General features: G+C 44.0%; 2 long non-coding RNA genes across 5 annotated transcripts; both read right to left on the bottom strand.

Moving 5' to 3' along the window:
• Nucleotides 1–6344: 6344 nt before the first annotated feature.
• On the bottom strand, nucleotides 6345–11191 carry LOC310882890. Of its 3 annotated transcripts, XR_014573215.1 has the most exons (3): nucleotides 10369–11191; nucleotides 8001–9009; nucleotides 6345–7185 (listed from the first exon to the last, which is right to left on the bottom strand). It is a non-coding gene; the product is annotated as an uncharacterized lncRNA (long non-coding RNA). The 3 variants fall into 3 exon arrangements; XR_014573214.1 differs by having other exon boundaries at nucleotides 6345–8287; XR_014573216.1 differs by having other exon boundaries at nucleotides 6345–9009.
• Nucleotides 11192–18563: 7372 nt separating this feature from the next.
• On the bottom strand, nucleotides 18564–20207 carry LOC310882980. 2 transcript variants are annotated; one of them, XR_014573259.1, is made up of 3 exons: nucleotides 20116–20207; nucleotides 19450–19542; nucleotides 18564–19320 (listed from the first exon to the last, which is right to left on the bottom strand). It is a non-coding gene; the product is annotated as an uncharacterized lncRNA (long non-coding RNA). The 2 variants fall into 2 exon arrangements; XR_014573260.1 differs by having other exon boundaries at nucleotides 19907–20118.
• Nucleotides 20208–20337: the final 130 nt, after the last annotated feature.

Genomic DNA, 20337 nt, shown 5'->3' on the forward strand with positions numbered 1-20337 from the left:
CCACTCTGTGGACACTAAAGATGCCAGGGCAATTTCCCAAAACGCAGGTGTTAGCTTTGGCTTCCTTGGCCAATATTTACTTTCCTCCTCACTGCTACAAAGCAGCCTTTCCATGCCGCTAAGGGCTAGATCCCCAGGGAACGCAGGCGCCTAATTCCAATTTCACTGGGAATAAGATGTCTCTGCATCTGTGAACCCGGACTACAGTGCTTCAGGATCCCAGGCAGGTAGGTGGGTGTGGGAGAGTTTAAAGCCCATTTCCACCCTGTCCTGAAATCCACGTTATCACTCATTCTGTATAAAGCAGTTCTGAAAAGCTCCCGAGCCAAAACTCCCCACTTGCACAACAAGATAATGATTTACATTCACTTTGCTGGGGTGCAAATGATACCTCATGGGGCAAGGAAGCAACAGGGATCGAGGCCCCGTGACAGTTCAATGGGAAACCACTGCCATGGCCGCGGCTCGGCCAGCGTGGGCACAATCCTGTGCCCTGCTCACCACTGGCAGCACGCGGCACAGCGCGACAGCATCCACTCTGCAGCCCTGTCTCCTTTAAGGACACGGACACATGCAGTTTTAAAGTGCTTTAAGCAGCTAATTAGGGTGTCTTCCCCTCCTTTATCCCACAAGATGATAATTGCATTATAAAAATGAATATGTAACTAAGCAGAAACCACAGGAACGGTGATGGCAGAAAAGGAGATGGAACCGGCAGCAGTCTCACTCCGCAGTCACAGGTGGAAGCCCTCGCATTAGAGGGACGAGCGCTCCAGTGCGGTTTCTGTAGCTGTGGGGAGGAAAACCTCGAAAAAGCCCCACATCATTTAGAGTCACAGGAGTCAGCGAATGGTTTAGTGCTTAAACAATCGATGTCAGGAAGACAGAAGATCCGTGAGAGAGTGTCCGCCTCTTGCTCTCCCTGCATACATCTCCCCAGAATGTCTACAGTCATCAGGGTAATTTAGAGAGGGGAAAAAAAAAGACTTGGCTTGGTCTAACTGGGGCTATCACTGTAATTGTGGAAGGAAGCGAAAGCATATCAGCTGGGCCCCAGGGAGTAAAGAGCAAAGCGAGGGGAATGGAGACTGTATTTGTGGGACCCTGTGAAGCTGAAGAAGTGTCAGAGAGCAGCACAGTGATGCCTGAGGGTGGAGCAGAGCTGAGGCGGTTAGATCCTCCTGAAGCAGCAAACGGCGAAGGATCTCAGCTGGGAGCACAGCCTCATCGCCAGCGCGCTCCCTTCCCCTCGGTAGGTAGCGCCAGGGGTGACCAGGGAGCTGGGCACACTCCCACACGAGCACACCTCCCTTGCTAAAGGTAAACAGCTGCAGGGGTAAATACCATGCAGCTTTCAGAGAGAAGGGGGGACTCTTCCTTCCTACCGCCAGTTCTTCACTGCCCCCTGTGGTGCGCAGGCAGCCTCCGTGCTGCCGGTCCATTCTTCCACATCCAGTGCGTTATTATGAACCCTCCAGCACACACAGTTAATTAGGGAAAATATCCTTTCTAGCAATTTAAATGATTTTGGCATTTTCAGGAGGGCACATGTAATATTCAAATTACTTCCACTCTGCGCTGCCTTGTCTTGCCTGGCTCATCTTCCCAGGTGAATTTGTAGTCTCTGAAATGCTCTAATTTCCCACACAAGCCATGTCAAATATAATTTTGGTGCAAAGTTGGTAATTATACGTAACATCAGTCTGATGTTAAAAACACTGAAAAATTTAGCAAGAAGAGACGAATGGAGAGACATAAGTCTGAGACCAACGAACGAAAGGCGTGCGGCCCCCTTAGTATTTGTGCTCTTTAATTAATAATAGCATGTTTTCAGGAACTGAAAGGATGTGTTTCCCGAACTGACTGGAATTCACTTATGTCCCAATTACATTGTCTCAGCAAAGAACTTCGGTCAGGTCTCACTGAAGAGCCACAGCTAAACCAAAAGTAAAATCCAGGCTCCCCACTGAAGTCCATCACAGTCGCAAGGAGAAGCAAAGGAGCAGAAATCTCACCCTTGGGTTCAAACCCAGGGACCAGATTCTGTCTCCTCCTCTGCCACCCTCTGCTGCAAAACCCCTCTGGAAGGAGTCAGATTTGCATCAGTGAGTCATCAAGTGTATGGATATGTATTAGAATAAGTGTAATTATAACTGCTGGCCCCAAAGTATTGGGCAAACACTTTAACAGACTTGTTCCTTGGCTCCACAGAGAAGAATTAACATGAAGAGTGAATTATCTGCCCCCATCATCAGCTTTCCCCAAGGATGCCTGCTCTGCCTATTTAAAGGAACATCCCAGCTCAGCTCCCTTTTTGACACCATTATCCCAGCACACTGGCTGCCTGTCAAAGACAGCTGAGAAACCCTCAAGTAACTCATTCCACGCTAAAAGCTATGCCTGCAATAACTTCTGAGAACCACAGAGCCACTTACTCTGAAATTGCTGCTCCTGGTAATCTCTTCATGGTGTTAATACATCATGGAAGGGAAAACCCAAGTATCTAACCATCACTGTAGGAGTAGCAGTTTCTGGCTCATGTGAGAACTTGGACCGCAGCTGGTAAGAGAAGCTTACTTCGTTTTGATCCCAAAGATGCTATGACAACAGTCAAGAACCATAATAAGAGGCGTGATCACGTAGGTAAATTCAGCGCACCCAGGCAAGAATTTGACTCCAAAGGATGAGGTGAGAGCCATGAACTGAAGAGTTACTGTTTGAGAGGAACAAGGTTTTCAAAAATAGATGAAATCTCAAAATCAAAGCTCCTGGACCCCACTTTTATCACACATGAGATATCACGTGTTTGTATGCAAGAATCCAACAGCCAGCCTTGAATTTCAGTCTTACTAGTGTTCAGTATTTCACACCCCTCTGTCTTTCCTCAATCCCACGTTACAGAAAAGGATGAGATCCCTTGTTTTGGAGAATGAATATCCCTTGGCTTTGCAGCTCACTCCACCTACAGCCTTAAAATCAGTTCCGACTTCTCATACCCTTTTTCACCCTCTTGAGTTTGTGCTGCTCATTTAACACTGGCTGTGCATAAGCAGAAAATCCTTCACACTCTGACCATACAGGCCAAAGAAACCCAGAAACTTTCACCACAGTTTTGTCAAGAGATGACAAAAAAAAAAAAAAAAAAAAAGATCTATGGATCTATGGAGGTCTAGGCAAGAAACGAACATGATAGCATTACGGATCCAGAAAGCATGACCCCCAGTGAAGCCCTTAATTGTTTATGAAGCCCTTAAGACCCTTGGATAAAAGCAGTTTTATAAATGTAAAGAGCAATTCTGCAAGGCTTTTCTTTCTCAGTCTGAAATGATAATGTGCAAGCGGCAGAAAAATGGGAAAAAAGATGACATTTGCCCTCCAAGTTCCTCAGTGTTAAGTAGCTTTCCTTGCCATTTTGAGTCAGATCCACCTTTGTCTCCAATGGAAGGCCAGGATGTGCCGAGGTAGCTGGACAAATACGTAGTTCCTTCACTGCCATGGCAATGGAGCAAACACACTGAAGCACATGCCAAAGGAAATTGTCATAAATCACAAATTGGTCAATTCAGTTTAGTTTCCAAGCAAGAGTTATGCAAGCTGGTTGGAAAGTGCTTCACTGAGGAGCCAATTTTCATTTTCTTCAGGAAAGTAAAACATTTTCTCTATTTCATAGAATGGTTTGGGTTGGAAGGGACTTTAAAGATCACCCATTTCCACCCCCCTGCCACGGGCAGGGACACCTCCCACTAAGTCAAGCTGCCCAAAGCCCCATCCAACCTGCCCATGGGCACTGCCAGGGATGGGGCACCCACAGCTTCTCTGGGCAGCCTGGGCCAGGGCCTCACCACCCTCATAGCACAGAAATTTATTTAATGCACTGCTTCACAGATTTAGTCTCAGCTTCAGACCCGGCCCCTCCACAGGCCTGGAAAACTCTGCTTTCACAAAATTCCCCTATTCTCAGAGTAGCTCGACCCTGCCAAGGTATTAGGAACAAAGGGTGAGACCACACCCCAGAGCTCAGATTATTTTCATTTGTTACTTAGCAAGTAGTCAGCCCCAGCCTGGAGAAACTTGCTCACTTTCAGGAGTAATCCTTATCAAGGATTCTGCAGGGTAAGCTAAGGATGTGGAATACAGGTTCCCAGAGAAGACCCTCTGCTGTCCCACCGCATCCTCCTGCAAGGAAAACCTTCACAAGTCAGCAGCACTCGGTACTGCTTCATCACCGATGCACCGGGCAGTTTTCCCTGTTGCAAACAGGGATTTCTGTGATGCTCATGCCTATAAACTGATCCCTCTTAGGGCTGAGACACCAAAGCAGGAACTTCCTAACCTTTCCTTCACACTGTGGAAAGAACGCTCAATGCTAAACACCACGCAGACACCACCAGCAGCAAAATGAAATCCAGCTTGTTCCTTCACAGCTACTCTGGTTTGCGGGCTACGCTCAGTGAAGAGGCTGGGAAAGGGGGAGGAGGAGGCTCTGCTCCATCACACGAGAGGCAGCACGCTCAGCCTGCTCTGGAAGGTACCCGGTTGACAACAGCCTCCCATGCATGGCTCTGTTACTGCTCGGGGTGGCCAGCTAACAAAACTCCCCTGCAAACCTTGCTGAGTCCTGTCAACACTGCGTCTCATCTGGCTTAATGGAAACCAGAAACTCACCCTCCATCCCCGGGAGGGGTCAGATATAGTTGTAAAGCACGAGAGTGCTGACAGGGTCTCCAGCAACATACTCCTGTTGTATCATTAGGTCCATATTCACTGCATCTCGGGCTCCTCCTGGATGATATCTGGGTGCATTCCGATGCCACAGACACTCTGCAGGCAGACACAGGCTTCTTCCCAGGTCCAGTCTGCCCGATTCCTCCTCCTAACTTCACATTTGCACCCATGCTAAGAGAGCACAAAACCGTCCAGTCAAACAAGTGGAGCATTTGTCCTTCACATGCTCCATGTTTAAATGGCACAAAGGAAGAAAGGATTTGACTTCTTTCTGCTCTTTCTGATAAGCCCTTATTGATTTGCCAGCCTCTCCAGCTGGTGGAGCAGATATAAAAGGACAGAATTATTTCCTAGGCTAAGCAGAGACCTCCCAACTGTCCCCAAGCCTACAAAAGTGGGCAGAAAGGGAGTGATGGATTTCAGTGGCTATTGACTAGGTGCAGGCTCTTTAAGAACAGCAGAAGAGCGGTAGTTTCACCCACAGAACCATTCATAATTAACAGATCAAATCTGACTATAGTGTTTGCACAATAAGGATAAGCAGTCCATTAACAAGTAAGTCTGTGCTGGTATCGGACCACGAGAAAGCTGCACGACTTCCTCGTGAAACTCACCGAACTCGGCATGCTCTCCCTCAGCCAGGACCATTCGCCAACCAACTGTTCCGTCTAAGGCACTGACAGGGAAGCAAACAGGTGGGAAAGGGATTTTGCCTGTTACAAGTGTCCTGCGGCCTGGCACAAAATAAAGGACACACTGATCATTGTCTTCAAAGCCTCAAAGAGTCTAATGCTAACTGAAGTTAATTCCAGACTCCTTGCTTAGAGAGCATGAGGGAAGAGAGAGTGAGAGCGCCAGGGGAGAAACTGATTTCCCGTCATTTCATTTCATTATTGCCAGAATCAAATAAGCAAAAAACTCACGCATCAGGCTTTTATAATCATGAGATCTGAAAATGAATGAATACATTGGATTACTTTGTACTGATTCGACTTCAGTGCCTTTACAGTGATACAATTTCAGATTTCTTTTGGAGACTATTGATGCCAGAATTTGCTTTTGATTCATGAAAGGTTAAAAAAAAAAAAAAAAAAAACCTTCACCTAATCACAGGACTCTACAGTTGGGACTTTTAGTAAACTGTCCACCCAGTTCAATTCTACACCACTTCACGAGGTCTGTTAAGTAAGGGGTCAGAACTAGGCACAGAAGAGCTAATCTAAGGTCCAGCCACAACAAGTTGTGTTGTTGGTACCTAAAAAGGACTCCACAGCACGTTCTCATAGTTCTATGCTTTAATTTTCATAAATTCCACCTAAACTAAGACTGAGATTATTCTATAAGGCAGGCTGAATGGAAATAGAGGGTACCTTTAGCCAGCAATGCTTCATGACATGTGAGTCACATGTGGTTAACCCAAGGAGCATGGCTGTGACAGGAAAGGTCCCAGCACAAAGTCTTGCTGCTGAAGCAGGTGACGAGCCAGCTAAAATTTGGGATGCGTTCATGGCTTTGACTATGAGGCAGTATAATGGTCCCCTACCCTTTCCTTGTTGTTGAAACCCAGCTCTGACACCCAGCCAGCCTGTTACCAGTATGATATAATCCAGCAGCATCTAATCGGCTGCTGCCACCCTCTGCCTTCCCCCATCCTCAACACTGGCGGATATGTCAGAGCAAAAACATCTCTGCATTTCTGATCTCCCTGGGGTCACATCTGTTTTGAGTCAGGCCTCCCATTTGGTTCCAATCCACTGATTTCCTGCTACTGTCCATGAAAAAGAGTGCGACTCTGTGGCTTCCCCTGGGTGTAATGGTCTAATCTGTACCTTGTTGTGCACTGTAGAGGGGAGGGGGAATCAGTGCTACTTGGGAGCAGATTTCTCTTCCCTTATGATTGCATCCTGTTCTTATGCAAAGCACCTTTATTCTTGCTAGCAGTGGCAGCCCCAGATGTCCTGGTGCCCTCCCCGTATCATCCATATTTCTCCGGCCTCCTAATTGAATCCTTCCCTGGCTGGGACAGGCTTTCCTCATTACGATGAGCTGGATCCAATTCTACTCCCTCCCTCCATCTCCCAGTCTTTCCTTGCGAACACAACGCGGAGCTTCTGTGAGTGGATGACCGCACCAATGAACTGTTCTTGCAGCTACTGTAATGTTGCTCATGAGGTTAGCAGAGCAGGAAAGCCCCAGACAGGTACAAGGTGGTGAAGGCAACTTCTCTGCCAAGATTCTGGCTAGCACCAAGATGCAGCTTAGTTCTAAGAAATAATGCGTAGTTCTTTTAATGTACGGCTTTCAAAGTCATTTAGCTAAAACATCAGGGTTTTGCAGCTGGTGAAGTAGCCCAAGAGTTCTCCCAAGACCAGTGGCAGAGCGCAGGAGTTGAATAGATCTTACATCTTCATCCAATGCATGAAGTTAGCCATAAAGTGATATTTTCTCTCTGTAGGAGACCTGTGACCACGCACAAAGTTTAATCTCTGTCCTGAATGAGGTAGGACTGCATGAACAGAACTTCTTTTTCACCCTCATCCACTGAAAATCTCAAGAGTGGGGAAAAGAGTTCAGTCCCCTTGCCTTCTCTATCCTTTGGCCTCTTATCTGAGATGGGGTAAACTGTGTTGCACCATACAACACATACAGAAACCCAAGTTTTCTTTGAATTCTCTAACTACAGAAAAAGCAGCAATATCATAGCATTAACACACTGAACATGAATACCATGACCTTATGTTAGCCTGCGCAGAGCATCCCATTATCAGTTGGTTTTGGTACCTTAACCGGCGTATTTAGAGCTAGCTAGATTATTACTACATGGGACTATATTAGGGCGTGCAGGCACAGCCAAGGCTTACATCAAGGTATGTAAATGCAGGGTAAACAGACACGAAGATGTTAGCCACACTGACTTCAGCGCAAGTTCTCAAGAGTGTTGGAAGTAAAACCAGTACTGCAGACTGCCTAAGTGCCACTGCTTTAACTACTAATCCACACTCTTCTACTGTACTAAGTGCATCTGGATTTCATTGGAGCCTGGCTATTATTTTTAATAACCAAATCTTTGTAAAAAAATCCAGGACAAAACCTCTGATCTAGCGGCTCTTCTGCACCTTGGGTAATGAAAGGTGCTGTTATTGTTACTAGAAAGGATCCAAAGGCAATAGCACAAGGAATGATCTATAGGGTGCAAGCATGTTTGTTACGAAATAATTTGGATCCACAGAGGAATTCCATATGTGGCTTCCCCTCTGGTGACTAGAGGTTCCCACCTTGGCAGTGATCCTGGAGTCCCATGCCTACAGGCTCAGCAGCATGGAAAGGGAGGGTGGACGCTGGAGGAGTAATGGGATCGTCAGCCGCCGAGGCTGCTGCTTGGCACGCCGACAATGTTTGTTTGCACCTCTTTGAAGATGAGAGATGAAAGTGGCGCCCACATGGGCTGCCTTTGATTAGCTTCTTATTTTTAACATTGCAGCTGCGATTATTTTTCTTTTTCTTGAAGCATTTCTTCCCCAGCACCAGAAACTCTGAGGTTCCCTTCTCTAGGGAGGTTCAACTTCAAGGAAACATAACAAAGAGAAGTGTGAATGTAAAGGAGACTGGACAACTCAGGGCCAAGGGGGACTTATGTCATTTTATTTTTAATTTTACTTCCATTTTTTCCCCAATCCCCCATTCTCAGCGGGTCTCAGAAAGAAAATACTTGTTTACTTCTTTTTTAATAGGGAAAATAAATGAGTCCTGGGATTGTGCAGAGCTGTCATGAAGAGGAAAATGTCTAATGGTTCAATTCCCAGTTCTGTCACTGAACCACTCTGGGACTTGGGGAAAAGTCAGTTCGCCCATCTGTAAAATGGGATTTATAATGCGTTGCTTCTCGTGGGTATTGAAGGAGTACAAGTAGCATTGATGGAATGCTTCATGCACCTTGGATAGAAGGGGCAATAGCCCTGTGAAGTGCTGTCCTTAATAGATGCTTAGAGGAATTTCCTTCACTGTGGTACTTATCTGACCACAGCAGCTGAGTGCCTCACAACTACTGATGGATTTTATTCTATTACCTCTCTGCATTGTAGGATTGTTGCATGCAAAAATAAGGCAGATTGAATGAAATGGACAGTCACAGAGAATCTGTGGCAAAGACAGGGACTAATCCTCCATATCCTAAATATAGGCCCCATCCGTTAGACCTTTTTCATAGTTGAAGGTGTTTTGCAATCCGGATGCATGAAGGAAAGCCTCGTTCCCACGTTAGTCAGTCACACCAAGACTCTCTTCCTAATGTATGAGGAAGAAGTAGTCTGAAAAGGGAGTTAACTTTTTTGCACATTAATTTCCTATCACAATATTTGTTATTCTTACATCTGATAGAGCAATTTTTACCCAAGAGTTTAGTCAGACGTTAATCCAGTTATCCACAGCGGATACTCTAGCTTCAATGGCATAACACCTGAGGAAGAGTTTAGCTTGCTCACTCTTCCTTGTTTCAGGATAAGTTTACAAAGATAGTACAGAGTTCTACATACAAATGACATCAGACGGAATTGCTAGTAATCAGTACTTCCAAAAGATAGCATCACAAAGTCCTGCCACTCATGAGCTCAAGCTTGACTTCTGTTGGAGAACATTAAAAAAATGCTAGACAGAACCTGAGAGCAACAGTGTCAGTTATTAAGATGAGAAAACCTAGAGTGGGGATAAGAGGAATAGCCAAGAAGGATAAATAACAATCAGGTTCTCGATACTCATGCACTTCAAAAGAAAAAAAGAGAAACACAACCACACATGTTTATATTTATTTCTTTGTGTTATCTACCAAGACATTTATCAGCCAAAGAAAGATGCAGACACATGGGTTGTGTAAGAAACTGCAGCAGGCTTACACAAATTCAACCAACTCTGCGCAAAATCTGTTTTTAAATAGAGTACCTGCTAAACCCTTTAAAAAACACTTCAGTCCACCATGACTCAATGCAGCCCTGGCACGGTGCCAAAAAGCTTAAACGAATCCAGTCAATGCATATAATTTACCCAGCTCTCCTCATCTTTATGGTTTTTCACCTGCTCCCAGGAAAAAAGGCAGTCAGTTGGTCCAGTTCACATAATCCAAAGTGCCACAACACCATCCTCTTCAACCCAGCCCCACCCCCCAAAGGGATAAAATTGTCCTATATGCTCCTTTCAAGCATATTATAAAAAGATATATCGTACAAAATATTTTGTAGTGTCTATGAACTTGAGATTTACCCCAGAGAAGCAACATACTCCAGCCCAGCTCCCTCCAGTCTCTCAGACTCCCGGACATTAAATTAACCCCCTGCCGAATTTACTACAAGCCATCTGACCATACCATTTAGCCATAGTAAAGACAAAATCTATACCTAACTGCAGTCAGGAAAGCAGGCAACTCTGTTGAAAACCTATTTATATCACTCAAGGAGATCAATGGAGAGCCCAGGCCTGGAGGCCAGTGACCTTGGATTGACACAAAACTTAAAGGAAAAAAATAATGGTATCAGCTCAAGAGACCACAGCTGTTATTTCCAGAGAGTTCAAAAGAGAGCCCTACAACTTACTGATTAAGAAAATGCTTAGCTAGGGATAGATTTTTGGAAATTGGGTAAATAAAATACTCACCTGTTGCTGATGCAGGAGCCAAGGTGCAGAGCTGCTTCTGCAGGGAACCTCAATGGCCGCACGCACACCACGCAGGCAGGACCCTCACACTAACCAACCCCCCCTCAGTCTGTCCCAGCTGTTACCAGGCTTGGTGGGACACCAGGAGTGACATTTGCAGGAGTCTCTCCTCAGGCTGTCCCAAAGCAAGGGTGCAGGGAGCTCTGCACAGGCTGCCTTCAGAGGTTGGGGGCCTACCCTGCCTGAAGAAAACTGACAAGCAGACAGAAGAAAACAGGTAAGAAACCTGTTGTCCTCAGAGGCAATAAAGTGGATTTTCAGACCTGGGATTTCTCAGTTCTACCCCAGCTCCTCCATAACTGCTCCAGCACAGAGCAGCAGCAAGCCCTGAGGCACCCCCCCAGGGAGCTCTCAGAGCCACAAAACGGCGGCCAGGGCCAGGGAGTGCCCCGCTCCTCACTCACTGAGGCACCAACAGGGAGCTGTGCAGATGAGGAAACTCAGGCTCCTGCACAGATAACAAGGCCGGACACCAGTACTCCCCTGTGCTCCAGCACCAAGAGTTAACAACCCTGTGGGGCTGGCAAAAAAAGAGAGAAACAGCAGGCCCCTAGGGTGTACCCTGCCTCACAGGGCAGCAGCCCTGAGGCAGCGTTGACCCATTAGACACAGCCCTAGCTACTAGGATCTATTTCTCCAGTGCAAATTTTAACCTTACCAAGGCAGGGCTTCCAGGAAAGGCTTTTGAAGGTAGAAGCAAGGCCCCCACCCTGTCACAGATGGCTGAGATTTAGCGAGGAAAGCTCAAAAAAAGAAAAAAAAAAAAAAAGGACCTGCCCTGCCCAGCTGAGGTTGTGTGTCTGGTAAGTTATAGACTGGTGTAACTTACAACTGGTAAGTTGCAGTCTGGTGAGGTTATAGGCCTCTATAGTGCATTTTATTGTTTAGTTTTCAATTAAAATTACAAAAATGAGCTTCTGGAAGCAGCAGGTTACAGAGATGGTGATAGTCAGGGAAAAGAAAATGTAGAAAAATTACTTCTAGAGTAGTCATTGACTACCAGTGCAGTGCTGAATAGCATGTCAGCATACCTCTGCTACCTTCAGCACCTCATTTTTCTTTAACATTTTTTTGTTTTGTTTTGTTTTTGCCCCCTCCTCTTTAACTTAAGAATAAATTGACTTTTGAAGTCATGAGTTTGTGTGCAGTGCGGCTGTATTCTGTTGTGTCCGTCTAGATTATTGGTATGCAAGTCATTAGCAACACTGACCAGACTCTACACTTCAGCTTTGCTTAGGAACTTTTTTTTGTTATTGTTTCTCCTAGTGGAGAGAGCCAGGAGGCCGATCCCCAGGCTGCAACCAGTAGCTCCCACTCAAGGTCCAGCGCCAACCCAGCTGGCTGCTGGAGCAGAGCTGGCTGCCACATTGTGGCCTGCTCCCCCAAACATCACATCTGGCTGATGTAAAACACACATGTTTTGACTGAAGCTTTTTCTTTAAAATGCCAACATTAAAGGAAGGTTTGCTTTGTAAAACTGAAACTGTAAAACTCTTCTGAAACTCAATCTGGGGGATTAAAAGAACCACATGAAAAGGGATAAATATGACCTGGACATTCACTTCCTGTGCAGAAGTTCGCTGAACATGTGCCTCCCAGCCTGTCAGTGCGGGATGAGACCTTCTGCTCTCGTTTTCAGAAGGGAAAGAAAAAAGGGAGAAGAGAAGGAAGACAGGAAATTTTGCAAACTGACAACTCTTTTCTTTTTAACAGCTAATTTCGGGAATATTGTTTTCTTTACAGTTGTATCTCATTCACCTTAAAACCAGAAAATAACACAACTAGTAATACGAAATTTAGTATTAATATACAACCTGTTCCTACTCATCCTTTACAGTGGCCAGGTCTTGATCCCACTTTTAACTGGGAGTTAGTGGCAGAACTCCTTTGGATTTCAGTGGGAATAAGATCAGACCTAAAGATACTGTGGACTGAGTCCAAGGAGCGTCTGATGATGTACAGAAGAAATATGCGGAGAGACAAACAGATCTTCAGTTAGTAAGAAAATGGCTCACTTTCAAACAAACTAATGCAAGATATTTATATCAGTATTGCCCATTTCAAGTATTAAAACTCATATAGCTGGGTTCTGCAAAACAACCTGAATATTGAGACTTAAAAAAAAAAGTCAATTAAGCACTCTGTTTATGTTTCCTAGGTTTTGAATCTTTAAGAAGATAGAACATTTTCTTTGCTGCTAGGAAACTACTGGAAGCTCTATATTTCTTAAAATAAAGTTGACATTGTGATTTATTATAGTATGATTTCAGAGGATGAGATTAAGGAAAAAATATATAAGAACAGGCAATATATTAGTCACTTGTTCTCAAAAGAATTTTCTTATCCAAGGTCCCAATAAACTGGAATTGCAGAGGACAAAATACAATATAATGTAAAACTTGGCATTTCCATTTTGTTTTGGCAAAAAACGTCCCTTTATCTTGGTGAAGGTTCATAGAAGCCAGTTATGCTGTCTTCTACACTATGTTAATTTGGCTTCTGGCTATGTTAATTTGGGATTACTTTTTTTCCTCTTTTTCTACATGGATGATGCTACTAAATTACACTGAAAATGACATCAATTGTCCAACACAGTTGTAATTGGGAGAAACACAATTGGCATACATAGGGAACACGTCACTGAATCTCAAGGCAGAATTCAGATGGAAAATGGTTGGACACTGCATGTGAGATGTTGTGGGGCACCTTCTTGCACCACTGGCTTGTAACTGATGCAATAACTGACCCTGTGGATGCACGTGCAGGGTCCAGCTTGAATCAGAGTTTGAAATTCTCTGTAGTTTGGAGCGTTTGAATCTAGACTTTGTCAGTTCAGTCCAACTGTCTTTAGAGTTTTTTCTTTAATTTTAGAGGGATCAAGTCTGTATTGCTACTGGTATTCTTGAATGCTGTTCCATCTTCCCTGCATAAGGTATAGATACCCAATGACCCCATGCTGTAGTATGTTTTTTCCAAATACTCCCCATCTTAACTGGGTTTGATCTTTGAGATGGAAGGTTATCTTTCCACCTGAAAACAGTGGTTTTCTAATTCCCATTGAAACCTTTCACAACCTCTGCTATTGGATGGAGTTGTGGTGTTGGTTTTATTGTTTGTTTGTTTTGTTTTGTTTTGTTTTTGTTTTTAGTTTTTAAGGAAGAAAAAAAACACCTTTTCTGTCTCATCCTAGTCAAATTAAAAAATAAAAAATAAAAAATCTTACAGTTAGTTTCAAGCCATAACTCAAAGCAGAAGAGGTGAGTTTCAAAGTCGTTTGTTCTATGGAGAAACATCAGCTCCCAAGTTTTTTCCAAATCAAAAGTGGACAGTTCCTCAGTCATTTCCAAGCCGGAAAGAGGCCATTTTATGAACCAGAAAGCATCCATTTTCTGCGTCAGTCCTGAGCCAGAGAGGCTAGTGTCTGAGTCAGTTCCAGGGGGAATGTTTGGCACTTTTCCAGGCTTGGGAGTGTTGCTATCACAGCAATTGTTTGGTGATGCCATCCCAATAAAGCTTCATTATGGTGTTCCTCTTTCTATAAACTTCAGTGCCCTCCAGTGTCCCCAGCAATCACTTATCTAATATTAGGATATTAAAAAATATGGAAAGATTTTAAAGAGACTTATTAAAATGCAATTAGCAGCGTGTACGACTTAAGCAGTGAGATTATTTTAAAAAACGACTTGATTGTGTGGAATGCCACGCACCTTACAGAGATAATAAAGCTGCCAATCAAGTCCATTTTCAAATTAGGAAATTTTCATTCTTTTTTTACAGCCCCCTAAGTGAATATTAAAACTGATTATTAACCTCAGAGTGTAGCAGCGGCCCCTAAGCCTGTAAGCTCAAAAAGAGAGGTTTCATAACTGTTGGTAGCCTGGGCTTCATTCCCCATTCGGACTGAGATCTCTGCTTATTTAAAGGGACCGTGTTCACCTTCGAATAAAGAGGTCTGAAAAGCCTGGATGAGACCCTTCTTTGGAAAGAGGCAAAGCTCCAGCTCTTGACATTGCAACCTGGGACTCCAAAGCAAACTGCCCATAATCGCCCTGCCTCGATGTTGCACAGCAGTTTTGCCATCAATAAACTGCAGATAAGACTGCCCCCTCATGTCCAATCTGTGAATCCCACCAAATCGTAAAGCTCCTTGGCACGTAACCTTCATTTTGTTTAAAACATGCTGATTAAATGAATGCTGATGTGGGAACACACGCCTTTATCATACTGCTGTGCACAGATTCTCAGTGTCTGATATTACCTGCTATATGTAAAAACACATAATTTACCTTGCCTTTTTATTTTTTGTCCTGAGAGTCAATCAAGTGTGACAATTCCTGCTATTTGACTTTGCTGGCACTTTTATTTCACCTATAAAGAAGAGGATCTTTCTCTGGGAAATTAAGTCACATCACTGACATGTTACTCCTTTTGCAGTGCTTTACTCTGCTGTCAGAGTGGATTTATTGACGCTTCCTGGATTTCTCTCCTCAAGCTTGCAAACTGGAAATGATGAATTCTCTAGAAGGTAGCAAGCTGTTTCTTGACGTGAATGCTTTATTTTGGGACAAATGCAAAGATTCAAAGGGAGTGGCTTAGCAGGGGCTAGTCACTGATTCAGACTCAAAACAAGAGTATATTTTAGCGCGTGCTTAACTTTAGATATATGCTTAAATTTACCTTTGCTGATCACTTTAGGACTATGCGCAGGCCTGAAGAATGTGCCAGGCTGCTCACTGCTTTGTAAGAGTGACAGTCCAGACAATATATAAACAGGGAGAATGTCACTGAGTTTGAAAGTATCTAGGATATAAGTTACTCGACTAGCACATGTATCTTGTGACCATAGCTCCCTCTGGAATTTAGCTATGGCACCTGGATCTATTTATGATTTGCGTGCATTCTATCTACACATCTTTTCAAAGTAAATAATCTGCCTGGGTTGGATAATGGGGGTTAGGAGGATGACAAATTGGGTTAATAAAATGTCAGCGAGAGCCAGGTGTTAAGTCTGGAATGAGTCACAAGTGAAACAAGTCTAGTGGCCACAGTTCACCCTTGATCTTGAATTGGTATTTGTCTACATTGCTGAATAACCACAAGTGATCCAGTGTAATTCAGCATAACTGACAATCCAGCGTCGGCAATATTGTTGGGGTGGAGGAGGAGGAAAGATGTTATTGCCTCTTTAGAATCATGTCACTGTTAATAAACGCTGGAGAAACAGGAGCCACAGGGGCGGTGTTATACTTTTCAGGTTTCTGGGCTGAAAAGAAGCACCCCCAGCACACTGAATGTCTTGTCTTACTGCTGAAGTTGGCAGTTTGCCTCTCTTCTACTCCCCATTGCCTGGAGCAAGCAAGTATTCTGATGGCTCACTGATGAAGCTGATCTGTGTGGGGAATGTATGTGGAGTAGTTTAGTATGCTCATCAGGGTGAACTTAATATTGGTGGTATTTTATGGGTCTGATGGCTAGGAGAGAAAGATGTAGTCAGTTAGGATTGAGGTGTACCAGTGAAGACATATGGAGGCTGAGGAAGGTATGCTGCAGGTGAATTGGCAGAATTCTGAAAATAACTGTAACTTTTTGTCCATTTCTATAAACAACTACTTATTGCTAAGCGAATTTAATGGTGATTGGAACCACACTGGTAATGACAAAGAGAATTAAGAAGATGTAATGGACATACAATCTTTGGGTTCCTGAGATACTAAGTGTATGGTAATGCCAGCTCAGTAAATAACTCAGTTATTAACATATTCTAAAATTAGATCGAGAAAAAACAGCTTTCACAAATACTGAGATGATTCCTGGCAGAGGAGAAAGATTACTGAGAAGGTTTGAGTAAGTGCTGTGAATGGGTGACTGCCAGGCTGGGAAGCAAACCTCCAAAGGCATGAAGACTTCGTCCCAGAAGCTGTCTTGTGTTTCCTTGATTAGGTCAGCTTCAAGAAAAGCTTCACTGTGCATGGTGACAGAGACAGACATGAAAAGACCGTGCTGCACCTAACACCAATCCTGCCAGCTGCAGCTGTGACAGCAGGAATTGCCCTGCAAGGCTGTACTCCAGAAACTCACAGCACAGGTACACAAATGGTGAAGAAGCAGCAGAAAGTCTGACATGTAGTGATTCAAATACTTCACGATGAATGACTGAAAAACTAACCCTGCATTGTTTGTAGCAGCTTACTGGGACAGATAAATTTTGATCTAAGTATTCCTGAACATGGAAGAAGTGAAGAACTAGGTGATCCGGAGTCTGCTTCTTTGCTCTTCTCCACTCCTAAAAAATATACATGGAAAATCTGACATAGAAATCTGGGTTTTTCTTTGTTCAAGAAGGGGAGAGGGAAGAATATCTAAAGTACACCTTCACTACAAAAGAGCAATTCCAAAACCTAGGATATTGCCATCTCCTCTGAGCTTTCCTAACTCTAGCTGTGCGTTGCAGAATCCCTGTCTGACTCCTCCAGGTTTGCTTAGCTGCAGCTCAGCAGTCCCCTCCAGGTGTCAGCCTTGCACTTCACATGAGATTTCCTTCCCTCAGCCACATCTGGAATGAAGTGCTAGGTTCAGTGGAGATTCCTGTTGAGATCATCGGAGCTGTTAAAATATTAAATGTATTCCCTAACTTCATTTCAGGAAAAATGCTGAAATTGTTATTACAGCCCTGCCAGGCCTACCTCGCAACTGCAAAACCATCTCAATGCCATTGTGTAAGGGAGGGGATCTAAATGGGCCCATTAGCTTTCTACAGTATCTGCCAAGAGAGCTGTGAACATCTGCCAGCCCAGGCACGGTTCAGCAGCCAGGACTTTCGGTCTAATTTTTTTTTTTTTTTTAAGGATATAATGGACATGACTGTCCTTTCTTTGGCCTTAATTCCTAACCACTTCCCAAGATACTAAAAGCTTCTGCTCTCCTTTGCTCTTCTGCACATAAATCAGAACTGTGCTAACGTTTTTCTGAATTGGATCTTGCAGTAGCAGAGCCAGTGGAGGCTAGAATGAAGATGAGCGCATGCAGGCCCACCACAGCATCTAAACCTGCTCTGACTTCAGGATTAAGATTGTTGGCAGGGCTGTTTAGGACTAGCATTGTGGGAAAGACATCAAATATGTAAATGGTGATTGTCAGACAGTTGTAGCTGTAGGATTCGGCAGATAGTCTGGATGTCAGAAGTGAGATTCCCTTTAGAATGCTGCTGAAGTTTATAATATCATTCAGAATTGCCACAAATCTTTAGGTAGTTCATATTTGGGATGCCTTATTGAAAAGGCATGAGTAGGCAATCATAGTGAAATCCTTTGGCAGCAGGAGGAAGTCATCACAAAGCTTAGATATGTGGTATAGGTAGGGGAAGCTTGCAAGAATATGTTTGATTCAAACTGAACTGTCTTTCAATTGAATGTATAGAAATTAGGATCTCAACACAGTCTGCTAACTTAGTAGGTTTTGAGAAGACATCCGTGGATGAGAAACTGGGCTGAGTTCAGGTGTTTAATTCTTGTAGTGTAGGCTGCTGAAGAGCTACCACGCAGCACCAATTTTCAGTAACTCCTGAGCTGGGAAGGCTTCAAATACAGGCTACCGATGGGTCCAAAGGTCTGTGTCCTATTAACTGACATGACACAACCAGTAAAAGTTATAACAAATGTGGTTTCCCACAAGGTCTTTCAAAAAGTCTGAGTGTCTCAAGGCTTTTACAGCTGTTAGGAGAAGGTTTGTCATGAAAGCACAATTCTGGGTGTCAGGTGTCACCAGTTTTTCACTGTGGACTTTCAGAATGACCTTGGGCAAACTGGCTTACCTCAGATTTCCAAATGGTTGCCTGTAACGTTAACTGGTCGGGGTTGGATTAATTGCATTATAAACGTAACGACACTAAAAAGACATGAAAAAACTCAGAAAGCGAAAGATAGAAGTCTATCACCCCTGGCAGTTTCAACTGCACAAAAAGTCCATTTGGTCACATCTGGTTGATCAGTAGCTCTCACCACTCTCATCAGGAATGACTTTCTCTTCTACATGCATTAGTTCTCCCCTTTCCGCAGCTGTCAACTATTTCTCATGTAAAGGTCTCGCTCTTCGTTCAAAATTACCTGTATTAAGGCAAATTATGTGTTCTCCTCCTTTCCTTGTTGAAAGTCATTTACATGAAGAATCACGGAACTGAGGTTATAGATACTGGGGGAGGGAATGCAGAAATATAGCTAGGAGTGGAAATTTGGGTGGACCTCAATTTATGGTGGACAGCCAAAGAACAAATGTTTGATGTCACAGTAAATCACTTATATTGCAAATGATTTAAAATAATGAAAACCCATATGCATTAAATTTTCCCCTGTACATCCATTTGACGTATTTTAAGTAGACAAAAGATAGATTTTACATAAATCTTCAGCAAATGTACTTCAAAAAATATCACCAAGCAGGCAGTACAACCAAACCATTTTAAAAACAGTCTTTGTCTTACACTTGAGCTCTTGCTTCAGTGTGCATGGCTCAGAAACAGCAAGAAAAAATACCCCTGCCTTTCTGCCCACTCCTTAAGAAAAAAAAAAAAAAAGGAAAAACCCAACAAAACAGCTTTTAAACGAACTCTGCCAAAGTTGTCCTTCACACTATTCCAGATCTTACAGGAACAGTTGCCACAGCTTCCCCAAGCCACCTATGGCTTTGCCTTTGAAGGATTCTATTTCTAACTTCCAGTGTAAATGCTCATGTTTGTATTCAGTATTTAAAGTTTCTGTCATACACCAACAACTGCAATTTTAAGGACCTGAAGCTAGCTCTCTAGCACAGCTCCCCATCTGTGGATTTAGTGCTTTGCTTTATGACAATATGTTTTGATGGAAGTTCACACTCCTGTGCTGGGAGTTACTAGACAATCTAGAGAAAAAAAAAAAAAAAAAAGTCTCTGAATCCCAGCTCCAGTATACTGTAAAAGAAAACAAATTCCGTTGGAAGATACCTGCCACATCTTCACCAGGAACTTAGCTCTGGGAACTGACTAGATACCTCTGAGAATCACGGGCGGAAAATCTTCCCAGGCTCTGCTGTGGATGGTCCAGAAAGACTAGGGAGGTGACTTGCAGATGGTGTGATGTGACTCTGCCAAACAAAACAGAATGAAGTTAATTTTTGCATTCTCTGTGTACAAGATGCAAACATTTGGCAGTTCCCACAGGTACCAATCAAACAAGATGGTGAAGATGTCAGATACTACACGGTGTTGTGCTTTGAACCTTGATTTTCAGCTTCTAAAGGCAAGACTCCTGTATATAATCACAATGACAAACTCCACTAACTTAAATCCTCCAAGTATGCCGTGTCTGCTGCTAATTCTGCAAGCTAAAACAAGTGGGTGATATTTTATGCTAGCCTTGCTCTGCCTGTGTATTGGCTGGCATTTTTCTGGGAACCTAGAGCACAAAATCAGGGAAAGCATTTCCTGAGAGCACTGCTCTGGCATTACCGTGGGTTACTTTTGCCTTAATAGGCAAGAATTAGTAACTGCGCCAGCAGGAGCTGTAAGAGAGAAAGCTACAGCGCTGCTGCTTGCTCGCTGCAACAAGAAGGCCGTTTGTGCGCAGCCAACAGAAGCACCACTCCTGCTTCCATGGCTTCCGCCTGCTTTCTGAAGCTATTTGCAGCTCCAGAGCAAAGGCAGCCGTCAGCACCCACTTGCCACCAGTACGTGTGGAGCTCAGAGGGGCCTTTTGTCACCGCTGCTGGGGTCCCAACTAGCGCACAGTGATTTTCCTCCCTGACAGAGCTCCCAGCCAGGTGCATCCCTCTGTATGCAATGGGGCTGGGCTCGCTGAGCGGCAGCTGGGGCACCACCACACCTGGATGGCCGACCCCAGCTGCTTAAAAGACACAATCTCATCTCAATCTAATCAGCCC

This window comes from Anser anser (assembly GCF_964211835.1).
Source record: "Anser anser genome assembly, chromosome: 17".
Lineage (NCBI taxonomy): Eukaryota > Metazoa > Chordata > Aves > Anseriformes > Anatidae > Anser > Anser anser.